General features: G+C 47.1%; 2 long non-coding RNA genes across 2 annotated transcripts in view; one reads left to right on the top strand and one right to left on the bottom strand.

Moving 5' to 3' along the window:
- The window catches only part of LOC142820529 (uncharacterized), a 26290-nt gene extending 15058 nt beyond the window's left edge, over positions 1-11232 (bottom strand). The window contains exon 1 of the long non-coding RNA XR_012897752.1: positions 9477-11232. This is a non-coding gene — a long non-coding RNA (uncharacterized LOC142820529). The remainder of the gene's footprint in view (positions 1-9476) is intronic.
- Positions 8543-19903, top strand: LOC142820528 (uncharacterized). The gene is made up of 4 exons (XR_012897751.1): positions 8543-8598; positions 11759-11911; positions 15769-15845; positions 19785-19903. It is a non-coding gene; the product is annotated as an uncharacterized LOC142820528 (long non-coding RNA).

The raw sequence follows: 19903 nt of genomic DNA, 5'->3' as shown, positions 1-19903 counted from the left end.
TACACAGGCAATCCAGGAAGCTTTTTGAGAATGTTGGGGATAACTTCTTGGTACAAGTGCTGAAGGATCCGACCAGGGGCCATGTGCAGCTTGACCTTCTGCTCACAAACAGGGAGGAACTAATAGGGGAAGTAGAGGTGGGTGACAACCTCAGAAGCAGTGATCATGAGATGGTAGATTTCAGGATCCTGAACAAAGGAAGAAAAGAGAGTAGTAAAATACACACCTTGGACTTCAGAAAAGCAGACTTTGACTCCCTCAGAGACCTGATGGGCAGACTCCCCTGGGACGCTACAGCTGGCAGTATTTTAAAGAAGCCTTATTGAAGGCACAGAAAGAAAACATCCCGATGTGTAGCAAGAGAAGCAAACATGGTAGGAGACCAGACTGGCTTACAAGGGAAATTCTTGGTGAACTTAATCACAAAAAGGGAGCTTACAAAAAGTGGAAACTTGTACAAATGACCAGGGAGAGTTATAAATGTATAGCTCAAGAATGCCGAGGGGTTATCAGGAAGGCGAAAGCGCAATTGGAATTGCAACTAGTAAAGGGTGTGAAGGATAACAAGAAAGGTTTCTACAGGCATGTTAGCAAAAATAAGGTGATCAGAGAGGGTGTGGGGCCCCTACTGGATGAAGGAGGTAACCTAGTGACAGATGATGTGGGGAAAGCTGAAGTACTCAATGCTTTCTTTGCCTCTGTTTTCACGGAAAAGGTCAGCTCCTAGACTAATATGCTAAGTGACGGAAGATAGGATGAAGATCGACAACCTTTGGTGGGTAAAGAACAGGCTAGGAACTATTAAGAAAATCCATGGGTCTGGACTTAATGCATCCGAGGGTACTGAGGGAGCTGGCAAATGTCATTGAGGAGCCTTTGGCCATTATCTTGGAAAAGTCGTGGAGATCGGGAGAGATCCCGGATGATTGAAAAGAGGCAAATGTAGAGCCCATCTTCAAAAAAGGCAAGAAGGACGATCTAGGGAACTATAGGCTGGTCATTCTTACCTCAGTTCCTGGAAAAATCGTGGAAGGGATCCTTAAGGAATCCATTTTGAGGCACTTGGAGGAGAGGAAAGTGATTAGGAATAGTCAGCATGGATTCACAAAGGGCAAGTTGTGCCTGACCAATACGATTAGCTTCTATGATGAGGTAACTGGCTCTGTGGACGTGGGAAAGTCAGTGGATGTGATATACCTTGACTTTAGCAAGGCTTTTGATATAGTCTTCCACAATATTCTTGCAAGCAAGTTAAGGGAATGTGGATTGGATAAATGGACAGTAAGATGGATAGAAAGCTGGCTAGAAGGTCGGGCCCAGCGGGCAGTGATCAACGGCTTGATGTCAGGATGGCGGTTGCTTTCTAGCGGAGTGCCCCAAGGTTCGGTTCTAGGACCAGTTTTGTTCTATATCTTTATTAATGACCTGGACGAGGGGATGGATTGCACCCTCAGCAAGTTTGCACATGACACTAAGCTAGGGGGAGAGGTAGATACACTCGAGGGCAGAGATAGGGTCTAGAGTGATTTGGACAAATTGGAGGATTGGGCCACAAGAAAACTGATGAGGTTCAATAAGGACAAGTGTAGAATCCTGCACTTGGGACGGAAGAATCCCAAGCATGTTACAGGCTGGGGACCGACTGGCTAAGCAGCAGCTCAGCAGAAAAGGATCTACGGGTTACAGTGGATGAGAAGCTGGATATGAATCAACAGTGTGCCCTTATAGGCAAGAAGGCTAACGGCATATTAGGGTGCATTAGGAGGAGCATTGCCAGCAGATCCAGAGATGTGATTATTCCCCTTTATTCAGCTCTTGTAAGGCCACATCTGGAGAATTGTGTCCAGTTCTGGGCCCCTCACTATAAAAAGGATGTGGACGCATTGGAGAGGGTTCAGCGGAGGGCAACCAAAATGATTAGGAGGCTGGAGCATATGACCTATGAGGAGAAGCTGAGGGAGTTGGGTCTGTTTAGTCTGCAAAAGCAAAGAATGAGGGGGGATTTTATAGCAGCCTTCAAATTCTTGAAGGGAGGTTCCAAAGAGGCTGGAAAAAGGCTGTTCTCAGTAGTGACGGATGGCAGAACAAAGAACAATGGTCTCAAGTTGTGGTGGGAGAGGTCAAGGTTGGATATTAGGAAAAACTATTTCACTAGGAGAGTGGTGAAGCACTCGAATGGGTTACCTAGGGAAGTAGTGGAGTTTCCATTCCTAGAGATTTTTAAGTCTCGGCTTGACACAGCCCTGGCTGGGTTGATTTAGTTGGGATTGGTCCTGCCTAGAGTAGGGGGCTGGACTTGATGACCTTCTGAGGTCTCTTCCAGCTCTATGGTTCTATGATTCTATAAGCCTGGTGAGACAGTCATGTTGAAAGGTGGGGGGGGGGGGGGGGGGGCAGGGAAATGTGGATGAAGATTTTTTTTTAAGTTTTTTTTGGACAAATAAACTAGGAAGAAAAGTTGAAAATCTTGGGAGCACAGGAAAAACTGAGGACCTGTAAACTTTTTTTTGCTGTTTTAGGTGAAAGAAGGGTGATTGTGAAGGAGCTCCGTATACTGCTGAGGATGACAGAGAAGGAACTGAGGCGCAGCGCCACACAAATAGGATGCTAGGAATTATTAGGAAAGGGATAGAAAATAAGACTCAGAATATCTTACTGCCCCTGTATAAAACTATGGTACGCCCACATCTTGAATACTGTGTACGGATGTGGTTTCCTCACCTCAAAAAAGATATTTTGGCCTTAGAAAGGGTTCAGAAAAGGGCAACTAAAATGATTAGGGGTTTGGAACAGGTCCCAGATGAGGAGAGGTTAAAACAACTGGGACTTTTCAGTTTAGAGAAGAGGAGACTGAGGGGGGATATGATAGAGGTCTATAAAATCATGAGTGGTCTGGAGTGGGCCGATAAAGAAAAGTTATTTATTAGTTCCCTAAATAGAAGAACTAGAGAACACCAAATGAAGTTAATGGGTAGCAGGTTTAAAACTAATAAAATAAAGTTCTTCACATAGCGTGTAGTCAACCTGTGGAACTCCTTGCCAGAGGAGGCTGTGAAGGCTAGGACTATAACAGAGTTTAAAGAGAAGCTAGATAATTTCATGGAGGTTAGGTCCATAAAAGGCTATTAGCCAGGGGATAAAATGGTATCCTTGGCTTCTGTTTGTCAGAGGCTGGAGAGGGATGGCAGAAGACAAATTGCTTGATCGTGTCTTCGGTCCACCCTCTCTGGGGCACCTGGTGCTGGCCACTGTCGGCAGACAGGATACTGGGCTAGAAGGACCTTTGGTCTGACCCAGTACGGCCATTCTTATGTTCTTTTGTTCACATGCAACTAATGGACACTAACAGCATAAGGAGATGCTAATGCACATGTGCGGTGTGGCAAGACACTGCTAGAAAAAAATCTCCAGTCACCGGTGGGAGGACACACCACCATCTAAAGTGGAGCACCGACAGGGACATCACTCAAAGAAGAACTTCAGCACTTCTGTTACCTCCTCTGCTGATGGCTCATTTCATGTCTTCCTCCTCTCCACTTATTCTTTCTTATTAGTGTTATGCAAAGTGCCTAATTACCAATACCATTGAGACTCCAGCCAGAAATCCAACTACCCCCCTTCCTTAGCTCTTAATTACATTTCCTGTTTTTGTGTCAAAATATCTGTATCTTTCTCCTTTGTCTGCCTCCTCCCCACAGCCATTAAATGAGATCTAATAACACCCTCCCCCATCACCCTCAAGGTAGGAAGGTTATCTGATCTATCTTCTCAGGAAGTCACTTCACATCTAGTCTCCAATCACTCATTCCTCAGAGAGCTCCAAAGCCTGGAATCATGGCAGAGAAAGGAGATGGGAAATACCGGACAGGTTGGCACCACCTATTGCTCTGGCTTGATGGAGCCTGCAGGCCATGATCATGACAAAAGTCTGGGTTCAGGGATGGGCAAAGGTGCAGTGAATGACAGGGAATATGGTGATATTCCCCCAATTCAGTGGAGGGATAATGGGGACTCCCAGAGAGTAGCCCATGATACTAATTGGCAGGGCTCGCCAAGCGGCGGCAAGCCCCGCTCGCCAGCCGCGCGGTTTTGTGCGGTTCTGCTCTCTGTGCATGCATAGATCGTTCTGCACATGCGCAGATTGCTCTGCACCGGCCACGGGCGAGTAGATTACATTATTTGTCGAGCCCTGCTAATGAGTAGTTCTGTGGCACCTTACAGACTAACACGAATATATACACTGTCATGAGCTTTCGTGGGCAAAACCCACTTCATCAGATGATGAGCACCACCATGATACCACATTTTGCTCTACTACTGAAGATGTCCCATCTTCAAACACCTACATCCTGAGTCTCTGCACCCACCACTAAAAGACTCTGAGGTAAACACTGAGGGTATGTCTAGACTGCAGAGTTTTTCTGGGATACCTAACTCTGCCTCATCCAGGGAACACATCCGCTTTTAAGGAACAGTTTCAGCATCCCTGTGTTCCTCATTTTATGAGGAACAAGGGATGGTCCGAAAGAGAAGGTTTTTTCTGACATTTGGCCCCGTGTAGATGGGCCAAATGTCAGAAAAGCCTCTTCCGAGAAAACAAGCAGAAAAAGGAATGAGAAAACCCCGGCAGTATAGACATAGCCTGAGTTGGCCATGGTCTCCATGCAACAATGCAAGCAGGTGGGAGACTACCTAGCAGACCCCTTGGTCTCCAAGGGTCCAGCCATCAAGCAGGAGTCCAAGAAGAGCTCTTTCTTCAGAAGATGAAGACATAGAAAATTCTTAGTATCTGGACAGCTAGAGAGCAAGAAAGAAGTATGCTAAAGAGAAGTGCCCCCTTCTTGCATTATTTTCCTCTGTGCTGCTCTATGATCTTTGTTCTTGTGCTAAGGAGTTTTAGGTTTCCATTTCCTCTAAGCTAAGCTTTTATTACAGACTTTGGAAGACACGCCATACAACAGATAAAAGCTGCTAAAGGAGTTTCATTGGTGTTGGTTGAGAGTTAGATTGGTGGTGGCTGGGACAGAAAATCATCTGGACAGTTCAAATGGGTAAGGTTTGTTTCTGCACGGACACATATATGACTGCTGCCGCCTTGTTCCCATGGCTCTGATCTCCGCATTGATATCACTCTGTAGCATTCTCCCCGTTGATGCCACTATGGGGGTATGTCTACACTGCAGAGTTTTTCCATAAAAATAGCAATTTTCCGGAAAAACTACACTTGCGTCCACACTGCTATTGCGTTCTTTCGACAGAAAGTTGAAAGAATGGAGGGATATTTCTGAGAGCGCTAAACCTCTTTCTATAAGGAAGAAGTGTGAAAAAGCTTTTATGGAAAAAGGCATGGGTGGATGTGGTTGAGAGTGTTTTTTTCTAAATAAGGTCTCCAGGAAAAAGCACAGGTGTCCTTGTAGCCACTCCATCCACAGTAATCACAACTGAAATGTGAGATAGTGTCCACATTAATTGGATGCTATCTTTCGAGAAAGCAGATCTCTTTTTCATTGAGCTTTGGCCTCAACTCGCCTTCGGAAAAAGTTTTTCCGGAAGATCTCTTCTAGAAAAGCTTCTTCCAAAAGTCTATATGTAGCAGGAAGAAATGGTGTCATTTACACAAGTATTTGGTGCATCTGGCCTTTTAGGAGGTGGTGGAACCCTTCAGTTCAGGGCATAGGTCAGCCTGGAAGCAATGCCATCCTGGAAGCAATGCCATCCTGCCACTGGCTCAGAGCATGTCAGTGGGAAGTAAATGCAGGCTGGCAATACTGAGGACCAATCTGGCTCTAGATTTGCACACACCAAAACATAGGCAGATTTCAAGTTTGCAGATGATATCAAACTGGGTGGGGTTGCAACTTCTTTGGAGGATAGGGACATAATTCAAAATGACCTTAGCAAGTTAGAGAAATGGTCAGAGGTAAACAGGATGAGGTTTAATAAAGAGAAATGCAAAGTGCTCCACTTAGGAAGGAACAATCAGTTCCATACATACAAGATGGGAAGCGACTGTCTAGGAAGGAGCATGGCGGAAAGGGATCTAGGGGTCATAGTGGACCACAAGTTGAATATGAGTCAACAGTGTGATGCTGTTGCAAAAAAAGCAAATATGATTCTAGGTTGTATCAACAGGTGTGTTGTAAGCAAAACTCGTGAAGTCATTCTGCCGCTCTACTCTGCACTAGTTAGGCCTCAGCTGGAGTACTGTGTCCAGTTCTGGGCGCCACATTTCAAGAAAGATGTGGAGAAATTGGAAAGGGTACAGAGAAGAGCGACAAGAATGATGAAAGGTTTAGAGAACATGACCTATGAAGCCAGGCTTCATGAACTGGGCTTGTTTAGTTTGGAAAAAAGAAGATTAAGGGCGGACATGATAGCGGTTTTCAAATATCTAAAAGGGTGTCACAAGGAGGAAGGAGAAAATTTGTTCCTCTTGGTTACTGAGGACAGGACAAGGAGTAATGGGCTTAAAGTGCAGCAGGGGAGGTTTAGATTGGACATTAGGAAAAAATTCCTAACTGTCAGGGTGGTCAAATATTGGAATAAATTGCCAAGGGAGGTGGTGGAATCTCCCTCTCTGGAGATATTTAAGAACAGGTTAGATAGGCATCTGTCAGGGATGGTGTAGACGGAGCTTGGTCCTGCCTTGAGGGCGGGGGGCTGGACTCGATGACCTCTCGAGGTCCCTTCCAGTCCTATTATTCTATGATTCATCCAGATCCTCTTTTATTTGAATGACCCAAGTCTGTGGGTCAGAAGTTCAATTGGGCTTATTCACAGTGTCTCAATAAAGCATCCTGGACAATGATCCCTCGCTTTCACAGGCCTTGGGAGGTAGGCCGGTCCTTGCCCACAGACAACCCGCCAACCTGAAGCATATTCTCACCAGCAACTACACACCGCATCATAATAACTTGAACTCAGGAACCAATCCTTGCAACAAACCTCGGTGCCAACTCTGCCCACATATATACACCAGCAACACCATCACAGGACCTAACCAGATCAGCCATACTGTCACTGGTACATTCTCCTGCACATCCACCAACGTCATATATGCCATCATGTGCCAACAATGCCCCACTGCTATATACATCGGCCAAACAGGACAGTCCCTACGTAAAAGAATCAATGGACACAAATCTGATATTAGGAATGGCAACATACAAAAACCTGTAGGGGAACACTTCAATCTTCCTGGACACACAATTGCAGATCTAAAAGTAGCCATCCTGCAGCAAAAAAACTTCAGGACCAGACTTCAAAGAGAAACTGCTGAGCTACAGTTCATCTTTAAGTTTGACACAATCAACTCTGGATTAAACAAAGACTGTGAATGGCTTGCTAACTACAAAAGCAGCTTCTGTTCTCTTGGAATTCACACCTCCAGATCAGCTGCTAGAAGTGGGCCTCATCCTCCTTGATTGGATCCACCTGGTCATCTCCAGCCTGATCCTGGCCTGCATATTTATTCCTGCCTCTGGAAATTTCCACTACATGCATCTGACGAAGTGGGTCTTTGCCCGTGAAAGCTTATGCTCCTACACTTCAGTCAGTCTATAAGGTGCCACAGGACTCCTCGTCGCTTTCAATAAAGCATGTTTCCTATCATGTATTTTTCCAGCTTTGCTCCATTCATCTCTAAAAGCAAACAGGGTGAGGATGCGTGAAGACTACAAAATTAACAATATTCTACCTGGCTGAGATATTGACAAGGAAACAAAGTCCCTATGATGTTATCTGTGCCCCACTATCATGCAGATCACAACACAGACAGAAAGAAGGCCTATAATAGAATAAACTTAAAAAAACAACAAATAGTCTGGTAGCACTTTAAAGACTAACAAAGCATGTAGATGGTACCACAAGTTTTGGTGGGCACAGCCCACTTCTTCAGATGAGTCAGATAGAATTAGGCTATCTAGAGAGATTGTGGAATCCACATCCTTGGAGGTCTGTAAAAACAGGTTTCACATGCATCGAACTAGGTTTACTTAATAATGTTTCAGCATGAGTATTGGGAGTGTGTGGACTAGATGCTGCCTTGAGGTCTCTTTCAGCCCTACTTTTCTATGAAAGCAGCAACATGAGAAATGTGGCATGAAGTCCACAACATTCAAATGCCCACATATATCTAAGCACAGAACACACAACTCAACCAAACAGAAGTACTGTCAGCTGCTAGCAGGGGTAAGGAGCATGCTGTGAGCTGAGGGCATATCTGCAGCTCACCTATGTCTGTCCATTTTCTCATGCTGAGATTATGTATGATAACCAAGCAATCACACCTGAAGAGGGGCCTATCAGTACACACTATGAAAGGCAGACACTGCAGCTTTAAATGTTGTCAATGGATCTGCCATGTTAGAAGAGTTAATCCCCCCCACTCCTCCCAAACCCCTCTTAGCTACAGTGATGGGATAATTAGATGCGAGGGCTCAGCTCAGATGATGCTCCAGTTGCTTAGCAACTAATGGTTTCCATGGAAATGGCAAAGCACAGCCTTCAGAACAGTAAGTGAGCAGTGCAGCAGGCTAGGAGAGATGCCTTAAACTCTCCCACTGATCCGCTCCTCCAGAAACACTCAGAGGCCTTGAGGTATTAGGGAGAATGGGAAGGGGGTGCCTTAAAGACACAATATCCCTGTTTCAAGTTAGAGTAAAAAGGAGTATTTTCTGTTGTTATTTGCAGTGTTGCTGCAGCCAAATCGGTTCTAGGATACTAGAGAGATTAGGGGTGCACGGAAGGGGGCACATAATACCTTTTATTCAACCAATTTCTTTAGGTGAGACAAGCTTTCAAGCTACACCGAGCACTTCTTCAGGTTTGTGTAGCTCAAATATGTGCTTTCATCAACAAAAGTCAGTACAATGAAAAAAATATTACCTCACCTACCTTGCCTCTTTTGTAAAAAGGGATTTTCTAAGTAATGTTTAAAAGACATTCCACAGAGTCTCAGTGACTCCCTACTGAATAAAATTAATCTAAAGAAGTGGGTTGTGCCCACGAAAGCTCATGATACCATCTATATCTTTTGTTAGTCTTTCAGGTGCTGCTAGACTATTTGTTGTTTTTTAAGTTTATCCAGTTACAGACTAATTCGACTACCCCTCTGAAGCTTCCCTATTGAATGACAGTCCTCAACTCAGTGGGAGCTGTGCATCTGTGCCATCCTGTCTACCTCACACAAAAACTTTGAATGCTGACAGTAGTTCCCTAACATCTGGCTCTTACTGTACTTGAAGACTCAGAGTGTGAATTCTGGTTCCAGTTCATAGATATAGGAGCTGGGACATTAATCCACAAACTAATACATTTATGTGAGGAATGAACTCCAGACCTGTAATAAATATACTTGTCTCTTTAACAGAGACAATTTCATAAAGCTTAGACCAATTACAAACCAAATAGGTAAGAGGAAAAATTAAATGAGAAAAATTTGAATGATAACTGTGAATCACTTAAAAATAACTTACCAAATGCCCAAAAAGCCACATTCAACAAAGAAGGCCATACTGGTTAAAAAACTGACCAGATGTAAAGGGGAAAGTGAAGGCAGCTATAAAAACCATCTATAATAAATGGGAAAAAAGATAAGTTAAAAGGAATGAATATAAATCAGAAATCAGGAATTACAGCAAATTGCTAAGGAGAGCAAAGAGCTGCAAGGTGGAATCTATGACCAACACAGTTAAAGACGATAAGAAATATTTGTAAAGATATTAGAAATAAAAAAAAAATCTTGACAATTGTATTGGTCCATTACTAGAAGGAAATGGTAGAACTAACAATAATAACACAGAAGAGGCAGAACTGTTCAATAAATATATCTGTTCTGTATTTGGCAAAAAACAGCTTGTGAGAGGGTCCTTTCCCCTCCCTGGAGCTCCCAGCCCCTTTTCCTTTGTTTTAGTTTATTACACCTACACTTGGGCTTTGTTCAACGTGTTTATTGCTCACAATTCCAGGCCCACTCAGACCTCCCTGAGGCCCAAGCGCCTCTCGGAGCACTCTTCGCCTACCCAACGCGGGGCGGGGAGTAGGGGGACCCGGGCCTGCCCTCACCTCTGGGTCCCAGTCCAGGGCCCTGGGGAGGGGGAGATCTCCTTTTCTCCGCCTCCCGTGGTCAGTGGGGATGCCGCCTGAAACGCACTGACTCATGGGCCTAAAACCCTGCCCTTGGGCTTCTTCCTACTCACCCTCTTGTACTCCAGAGCTAATGCGTTACAACTCTACCGCATCCTGCTCCGGACCCTTTTCCCTGGAGGCATTCAGCCCACTGGAACCCAGACATTCTCTGGGCTCCTTTCTCCCCCCACCTGGGGTTGGCCCATTTTAAATCCCGTGCCCTCGTGGTTGCCCTGCCCCCACGGTGCATCCCCATCGGTGTCTCCACCCCTGCCCTGTGACACGATAGGCGGGTTCCCCCCACCGGTACCTGTGGGTGCTGGTGCGCCTGCGTCTACCCATGGCACCATTACCCTGCCAGCTTTTTCCCCAACCGCCAGAGCACCTGCGCCTAGGTGGGGCGCCATTTCCCAGCCAGCTTCTACCTCAGGCAGCATGTCCCGGGCTGCGTCTCTCAAGCGTGTGGACCCTGCCTAGCCGCCAGCGGTGCTCCCCAGGGAAGTTGGTGTTCCCGGGTGCTCCCCACCACGGGGGGGGGGGAGAGAGCGTCAGTTTGAGGGTAAGGAGTCCGCCGGCACCATCACACAGCTATAATTTCATCATACAGTAATGAATGATGGGTCCACCTAGCTGCTATAGCAGCCTTCCACCTGGGTGAATGGGGCAGGTTAGTGTTTGTAAACACATTGGTCAAATGATTCCTCTAGGGTGTAGACAGGCTTTATCCACATGTAAGACAGCCACTGCCAACATGGCATCTTAATTTGGTCCTTACAAGGCTTATGAGCCCTCCCTTTGAACCAATAGTCACCTGCTGCTTGAAACACCTCTCGTGGAAGGTGGCATTCTTAGTGGCCATCACGTCGGCCAGAAGGGTATCAGAACTTAGGGCCTTCATCTCTGAGCCCCCATACACAGTATTTTTCAAGAATAAGGTTGGGCTTAGACCTCATCCATCATTCCTGCCAAAGGTAGTGTCGTATTTTTACGTCACATGATATCTACCTCCCCGTCTTCTTCCCTAAACCACATGCAACACCTAGGGTGTGTCTAGACTACATGCCTCCGTCGACGGAGGCATGTAGATTAGACAGACCGGCAGAGGGAAATGAAGCCGCGATTTAAATAATCGCGGCTTCATTTAAATTTACATGGCTGCCGCGCTGAGCCAACATACAGCTGATCAGCTGTATGTCGGCTCGCGCGCTAGTCTGGACGTTCCCCCTGTCGACATTAAAGCCCTTTGTCGGCAGCCCCGGTAAACCTCATTCCATGAGGAATAACGGGGCTGCCGACAAAGGGCTTTGATGTCTGCAGGGGAACGTCCAGACTAGCACGCGAGCCGACAAACAGCTGATCAGCTGTTTGTCGGCTCAGTGCGGCAGCCATGTAAATTTAAATGAAGCCGCGATTATTTTAAACGCGGCTTCATTTCCCTCTGCCGGTCTGTCTAATCTACATGCCTCCGTCGACGGAGGCATGTAGTCTAGACACACCCCAAGAGAACAGTCTCCACACTCCTTGGATGTAAGGAAAGCCTTAGCATCTTACATTGATAGGACAAGAGAATTTAGGAGATCACCACAACTTATCTCCATATCAGAGAGAATGAGGGGTCTTCTTGTGTCAGCTCAGTGCTTGTCCAAGTGGATAGCTGTCCATATCAGAGCCTGTTACGAGGCGGTGGGATAAGGAAAAAGCTCCAGAAATCCATTCATGTGGCACGCGCACACCTAGCTGGAATGGACATGAGCAACACATCTCAAAGAACAGCAGTTACAAGGTAAGTAACCATTTCTTTCTTCAAGTCTTTTGGAACTTTCCCAATCTTCCAAGACTGACTGAAAATCAGCTTTAATGACCCAGCGAGTTTCTCCTCTGAGGCTCCGGCTACACTGTAGCCTTCTTCTGGAAAAGCTTATGCAAATGAAGTGCGGCGTGTACTATCACCGCACTTCATTTGCATAATTAATTAGCAGCCGCTTTTGTGCAAGAGGCTTTTGCGCAAAAAGGAGCTGTGTAGATGGCTCCTTTTTGCGCAAAAATCTCCTCTTACGCAAGAGCCGTTCTTTCTGAAAAAATGAGGAAGAACAGCTCTTGCAGAAGATGGGGTTTTTGCACAAAATGAAACCGTCTATACAGCTCCTTTTTATGCAAAAGCCTCTTGCGCAAAAGTGGCTGCTAATTAATTATGCAAATGAAATGCGGCGATATTCCATGCTGCACTTCATTTGCATAAGCTTTTCCAGAAGAAGGCTACAGTGTAGCTGGAGCCTTAGATGTAAGTTAACTGGACCTGCTGATTTTAAAAATGTCTGACTTTAATAGCTTCTGATGAACATTTTCCAGAAGAGATACTAGTAAAATTAAAAGAGTGGAATGAGGTGTAAAAGTTAACTCGAACTAAGGACTTAGTTCGAGTTAACGTTTGACTGTTGCATGTAGCCGCAGGCAGTTAGTTTGGACTAGTGGGATTTAAAAATGGCGCCCGGACGGGAAGATGCAAATAAAGCCCGGGATATTTAAATTCCGGGCTTCATTTGCAACTTCGAATGCCTACATTAGCCTCCCTAGTTTGAACTAGGTGACCAGTGTAGACATATCCTAAGATAAACAGAACTAGCAAATCATGACATGAAGATTGATGGGTTACATGAAATAATTTGCTCAAACCACCTTTGAGCTATGTATATTCATGTCCATGAGTCCATTTCATAAAGCATGGTGGGGAGGGCTCCGTCACAGCAATGGTCACCATTCTGAACCTTACATTCCTCACAAAGGAGTTTAGATTCCTTAGGTCCAAAATGGGATGAAGGCTTCCCTTGGACTTGGGGATCAGGAAATACTGGGAGTAAAACACCTTCCCTTTGAAACCCATTGGAACAGGCTCTACGGCCCCCAATGCCAAAAGGTCCGATACCTCCTGCTCAAGCAGGGTCTCATGAGAGGGGTCCCTGAAGAGGGATGGGAAGGGAGGGTGGCTGGGCGGGTGGGACAGAAAGGGAATAGCATATCCCTTTTCTACCAGGCCAAGTACCCAATGATCTGAAGTAATTTTGGACCAGGCCAGGAGGAAATGGGATAGCCGGGACCCAAAGGATAGGGTTATAATGGAGGCTGGGGCACAGTCCTCGAGTGTGTTTTCAAAACAACGCCTTCAGTTCTTAGTTAGAGGGCTGGGTCAGTCCTCTTTCCAGGTCCAACCTAGACCTCCTACGTCTATTTCTGTTAGCATTGTCATTGAAGTTGCATCCCCTCTTCCTGCCTTGGTCTGGTCTGAAGGGTTGTTGGAAGGGCCTCTGGGCAGTCCTAGGGGCAGAGGGCTACATTGGAGGGCTGGGGTATGAATCCCCAGAGATTTGAGAGTGGCCTTAGAATCTTTTAAGGTGTGCAACCATGACTCAGTTTGCTCCGAAAATAGCCCCGTGCCCTCAAAAGGTAAGTCCTTTAAGGTGTTCTGGACTTCCGGAGGTATCCCCGATACCTGAAGCCAAGCGCTGCGCCTCATGACCACCCCCATAGCCATCGTTTGAGCTGCAGAGTTGGCAGCATCCAGTGCAGCCTAAAGTGCCGTGTGGGATACCATTCTACCCTCTTCTAGCAAAGTCCCAAATTCTTGTCTTTCCTCCTGGGGGAGGCAGTCCCTAAACTTGTCCACAGCTGATAGCATGTTATACACGTATCTGCTTAACATAACCTGTTGGTTTGCGATGCAGAGTTGAAGCCCTCCTGTTGTGGGGTCTTGCCTCTCCTTTTGACCTCCTGCTTGGACTACAAGCGAAGCTGGTATTGGATGGAGTAGAGGTGTTCATGACCTGTCTGAGGGATGAAGTAATGCCTCTGCACCCCTTTTTGGGTGGGAAGGATTGAAGCTAGGGTGTGCCATAGAATCTTAGCCAACTTGGACACTGTCTTATTCAGCGGCAGTGCCACCTTGGCTGGAGCGTGTGCTGTAAGAATGTCTACTAAGAGGTCCAGGTCCTCAGTCATCTCTTCAGTCTGCACCCCTAGGTTAGTTGCCAGCTGGTGAATCAAGTCCCTTGAGGGGGAAGGACCTGTTGATGCTTGGTGGTTATCAGTGGGGAGACTTGCAGAGCCGCTAGTTGGCATTTCACCAGCCTGGCCACCTCTGTGTAGGTCAAACGACCTGCCTGCGACTCTGGTGGTCTGGTCAGAGGGGTCGAAGATGGAGCAACCCTGGGCAGTGCTGGAGCCGAGGCTTGCCCCAATGGTTGCAGCCCCTGGGCCTGGTGGTATGCCCAGAGGGTCCAGAAGGGCCACCGTTGATGAGACTGCCATTGTGGTGGCCAGGATTGGAGGAAAGTCGGACTGTGACAGTGGGATCAGTAAGATGATCGAGACTGTGCCGGGATCTCAACCTGAACAAAGATGACCCTGAGCATGCTGACTCAGCCTCTGACTCAGAAAAGTAGTCTGAAGCCGACCAGGGTGGTGCCATAGATGGTACCAGGGAGCAGTGGGATAACATGCATTGTGGATCTAGAGCAGGTGGTGCCAGTGGCAGCATCGGTGCCAGTTGATGTGCTAGTGGCTCCACAGGATAAGGCATTCCCATAGTCATTGGTGCTGGGACAAGCGGAGCCACCATCGGTGGTGCCAGGGTCAATAAGGTTCCTGGTGCCAGCAAGGTTGGTGCCAGTTGGACCTGCGGAACTGTATACACAGGCAGTACCGATGTGAACAGTACCAATGACAAATGTGGTACCGCAAGTGGTGCCAGTGTTGGTGCCAGTACTAGTATCAGTGGCAGTGTTGGTGCTGGTGTTAGTGTGGGTACCAGCGCTGGTGTTAGCATCGGCGCCATGGACTGGTGTGGCACTATGGTAGGAGGTGGGACTGGACCCAGCCTTGGTAAGGATGCCGCGCTTGGAGCTGGCTTTGGGTGCCCTGATGGTGCGCTTGACTCTGGTGCCGGAATTGGGGGCTGTTGACCCTTGTCCGCAACCAACCCCAATCCTGGGGCCAAGGTGAACTCCATCAGCTCCCGTGCTGCGTCGAAAGCCTCTGGCGTCGATGATTGATGGAGCTCCTCTATCTCCGGCTCAGACACTGAACCCTCTGTGTGCTTCCTGCTCAACCAGTGCCAGCGTGGCTTGGGAGCATCATGGTGAAGGCCCTCAGCCAGGTCCCCATCCTTATAGTGCACCTTCAGACCATGTCTTGCTGGGGACCTTCTCCTATGCTTTTTTCTCAAGTTCACCGGGGATTGAGATTGGTGCCTTGATGATGAAGGCCTCACTGGTGCCAGTTGTCTCAGTGCCACCGACGGTTCTCTGATGGATGCCGGTGTGCTGCAGACACTCGACTCCACTTCTGGTGCCACCAGCTGAAGAGCTGACTCCATTAAGAGGAGCTTCAGGTGGGAATCATGTCCCTGCTTTATTCTGGGCTTGAAACTCCTACAGATCTAGCAGCTGTCCATGTGGTGACCTTCTCCCAAGCTCTTCAGACAGGCGTCATATGGGTCGCCGCAGGGCATCAGCTACGTACACTTCAGACATGGTTTGAAGCCATGCGGCCCTGGCATTACCTCCCCTGAAGGGGAGAGAAGAAAAAAAGAGGGGGGAATCCCCACTGAGAGAGAATGCTAAACTAATTACAATGAACTATTTACAGGTACTAAACTAAGAGTTATGCAAACACTAAGGGAAGACCAACTAGATAGAGAAGCACTCCAGCTATCATCACAGGCGGTAAGAAGGAACTGAGGAGGTGGAGGGCCGGAAGGGGTACATATGCACTGGTATACCGGTGCCACTCCAGGGGGCTCCCTGGCTGGCCTGACTGGTACTGCTAAGGGAAAAAGCTCCGGAAATCCATGCATGCAGCGTGCACACTCCTAACTGGAATGGACATGTGCAAGTACTCAAAGAAGAAGTGAATGTTGTGCCAATTTTTAAAAAGGGTAAACAGGATGACATGAGTAATTACAGACTTGTCAGACTGACATCGATCCTGGGCAGGATAATGGACTCAGTTAATAAAGAATTAAAAGAGGGTAATCTAATTAATGTAAATTAACATGGGATTTTGGAAAAACAGATCCTGTCAAACTAACTTGATATCTTTTTTGATGATACTACAAGTTTAGTTGATAATGGTAATGACATTGGCATAATATCCTTAAGACTTCTGTAAAGTGCTTGACTTGGGTATCACACAACACTTCGATAAAAAAACCCTGAATGATATAAAATTAACATAGCACACATGTATTGCATAGATTACTAAACTGGATAAAGGGAAGTTACCTCGTGCAGTAATGACAGTTCTTTGAGGAGGTTGGGGGAGGGATCTGTTGTAACTGATACCCATTGTTGGTAAAACAGGTGCAAATGGTGGGAGAAGAGGTTCACATTGATTTGAGGCCCTAGTACTGGGGACCGGTCAGGCAGACCCCCAACCAACTTCTCAAAAATGCTGTTTCAACTAATGAGGGGGGCTGATGAATGGTTGTGAGGGAGCCACTTTTTCTGTGCTCTTCATCTGGAGCGACTTGTTAAAACCCCTCTGCTGTTGGCGAGTGTAGGGAAACTCTCTCTGCTGTTGGTATAGAATGTATTAACTGCAGTGGTAAGGCAGAGTGTACAGGTTTAGTGTGTGCAAAATTGTGCAGGAATCCTTGCTAGCATATAGGATATCATTCATTTTTGTGGCAAATAACTTGTCTTTGTCAAAGGGCAAGTCCTCCACCTTTCCCTGTAGCTCTTTTGGAACTCTGGAGACCTGGAGCCAGGAAGCCCTGCACATAACTATTGATGTCACCATTGCTCAAGCGGCAATATTGGCAACTTCCAGTGCCGAGTGGAACACAGTGTGGGTGATGGTATGGCCTTCCTGGATTATGGATTTCAGGACCGGATGCTTGTGGTACGGAAGATGCTCCATTAACTGCGCTAATTCTGAATACTAGTGATTGGCCAACAAGGTGGAGTAGTTAGTGATGAGGAGTTGAAGCATGGCCGAGGAGTACATCTTCTGGCCGAAGGGGTCCAGTCGCTTGTGGTCCTTATTGTGGGTCATGGTTTTGAACTGTGGCAACTTAGACCTATGGTGGGCAGCATCCACCACCAGTGAATTTGGCTGAGAGTAGGGGTGGCAGAAGCCTGGGTCTGTCAGATTTCATTGGAGGCCTCCATTATGGCTTTCTCGATGGGAAGCACTATTTTGGTGTGCAGTGTTGGCTGCAGAATTTTTAATAGCCAATGCTGTTTCTCCTGAACTTCCTGAAGAGGCACCTCTTGGTTCATAGCCATGTACTTGAACAGTTTCTGGAACTGCTTTAAATCATCAGCCTGAGACGGATCAGAAGGAATCACTTTCTCATCTGGAAAGGAGGACAATTGGTCTGTGACGTGTCTGGAGGATAAGGTTCATCCTCATCCATAATCTGGCCCGCCTCTGCCTACAAATCCTTGGTAACTGGGGCTACGTCTAGACTACATCCCTCTGTTGACAGAGGGATGCAAATCAAGCATGTTGAAATTGCTAATGAAGCAGGGATTTAAATATCCCGTGCTTCATTGGCATAAACATGGCCACCGCTTTTTTCAAAATGGAGCTTTTTTGGGGAAAAAAACAAACCCGTAGTCTAGATGCGGATCTATCGAAAATAAACCTTTTTTCGACAGAGCCTGTATTCCTCAAAAAATGAGGTTTACAGGATCTGTCAAAAAGGGTTTATTTTTGACAGATCCGGATCTAGACTGCTGTTTTTTCTGAAAAAGCTCAGTTTTGAAAAAAAGTGGTGGCCATGTTTATGCTAATGAAGCATGAGATATTTAAATCCCTGCTTCATTAGCAATTTCAATGTGCCTTATCTACATCTCTCTGTCGACAGAGAGGTGTAGTCTAGACACAGCCTGGGGGACTAGGGACTCGAGAGGATGGTGGAGGAAGTCTTTTGATGGGAATGCATGAGGTGATGGAATAGTGCCTTGAAGAAGCCTTGGGGTGTTATGGTGACCATTGTACTTGATTGTTCAATGGAGGATATGGCCAATATGCAAAACACGGGGGATGTTGCGAATAGTGTGGTCTGTGTCTGTGAAGAGTGGATTGAGATTAAATAGTGGAGGAGTGCTGCAAAGAGAATACACTCCTCTGATCATCATCAAATTTGCTGTGAGCCGAGACCACTGGCGATCTTGGTGAAGAAAGAGGTGATGGTGACAATTGCCTGGAAGCAGTACTGCAGGAATGAGTTGGTTCCGCAGCAAAAGCCAGCACCAGAGTGCCCTGATCTGATTTCCTGGGTGTGGAGCACCCGTGTGTTGCTGAATTGTCAGCTGGTGCTGTGGAGTGCATTGCCAATGGAGGTGGCATGGGTGCTGGCGGCGAAGAAGGAAGTTCCAGGCTGAGTGCTGTGTGCACAGCATTGGTGGATTCTGATTGTGCCGATGTTCTGGGCGGTTCCTGTGGTGCGGATGGAGCCATGGCTTTGTCTGGTTCCCATGTCTTAGCCAGCATTAGGGTCTATTAAGATGGGTGCCGACGAGTGCAAATGGTGGTAATTCAGTGCTGTGCCAGAAGCGAAATGGCCATGACCAGTGCCAGAGGTTCCCAGTTTGTCCCCTGCACTGGTTTGAGCCGATGTTGTGGCTGAAAGGGACCAAGCTGGGGAAACCTTCCTTTTGGCAGCTGACTGTGCTGCCGGGGAACTATTGCACTGTTTCTGGACCTTAGAAGACTCTGACTGGACTGATGAGTCCCAAGGCTTTGAAGGCTGTAGTGCCTTGTTAAAGAGGAGCATGTAAAGGTGCAGTTCCCTGGTGCTGAGGCTACAACAGTGTGTGCACTTTTGAGGAATGTGTGTGACGTAGTGGGGGTACCTGGCTGGTTTCTATGCTGCTGGCTCTGGGGGAACCCCCACTGGCTGCTGTGGGTACCACGACCCAGCAAAACAGGATGAGTCACTATGCAAACCAGTGGCCAGACACCCCCCATGGAGAGGAACAAAGGAAGGTGGAATGCTGCCTTGGCTGGGGGGCAGGGCTGGAAGTTAGGGAGTTGGTTGCTGGCTGTCGGAGGGCATGGATGAGACAGCCTAGGGAGAGGAGCTGGAGTTTAGGGGCCCAGTCTCCCCCATCTCAAGGGGGCCTGAGGCATCCTAGCCCAGTTCCTGTGACCAGATTACATCTGTGCTGCGCTGTGCTGGAGGAGCAATAAACCACCCTCAATTCCACTGGCTGGTGCAGTCTGTTTGTGCCATTTCGGGGTGCAGGAGACGGGGAACCCCCAACGTGCCGTCACAATGTGCAATTCTCCGAGGTAGTGAATACATAATACATGGCTGTTGGAGACTGTCATCAGGTCCTAACAAGTGTCGCGTTTCTTAAAGCAGGGGAACCCAGCACTGCAACTGCGAGTAGTGAAGTCTCTTGAAGTGCTATGTCCATCTCTCTTCTTCCTTTTCTTTGCTGTTGTTTTTTTTAAAAAAGGAGGTCGTATATCCATATGGTAACTGGGGAGAAAAAAAGAAAGGAAGAGAAGGAACAATTGAAGGGGGGGTTGTGGCCTCGACCCTTATCCCTGTTTGTTTGTTGTTGTTTTTTTGAGAAATAGAAACAAATGCTAAAACTGAGTGAAAAAACCCATAACAAATAACTAAACAATATTTCTATTCTGACTAGGCAAATGCTGATGTGGATGCTGAGCACTGTCTGCAACTGAGCGCAATAGCAAAGGAACTGAGGGGGGTCGGGCCACACGTCTGAGGCACAAAGGCGTGAAAACCCCAAGGCACCTACTG

The sequence above is a fragment of the Pelodiscus sinensis genome, chromosome 26 (genome assembly GCF_049634645.1).
Source record: "Pelodiscus sinensis isolate JC-2024 chromosome 26, ASM4963464v1, whole genome shotgun sequence".
Lineage (NCBI taxonomy): Eukaryota > Metazoa > Chordata > Testudines > Trionychidae > Pelodiscus > Pelodiscus sinensis.
The sequence above is the reverse complement of the archived record's forward strand: the minus strand, read 5'-3'. Positions and strand labels throughout refer to the sequence as shown.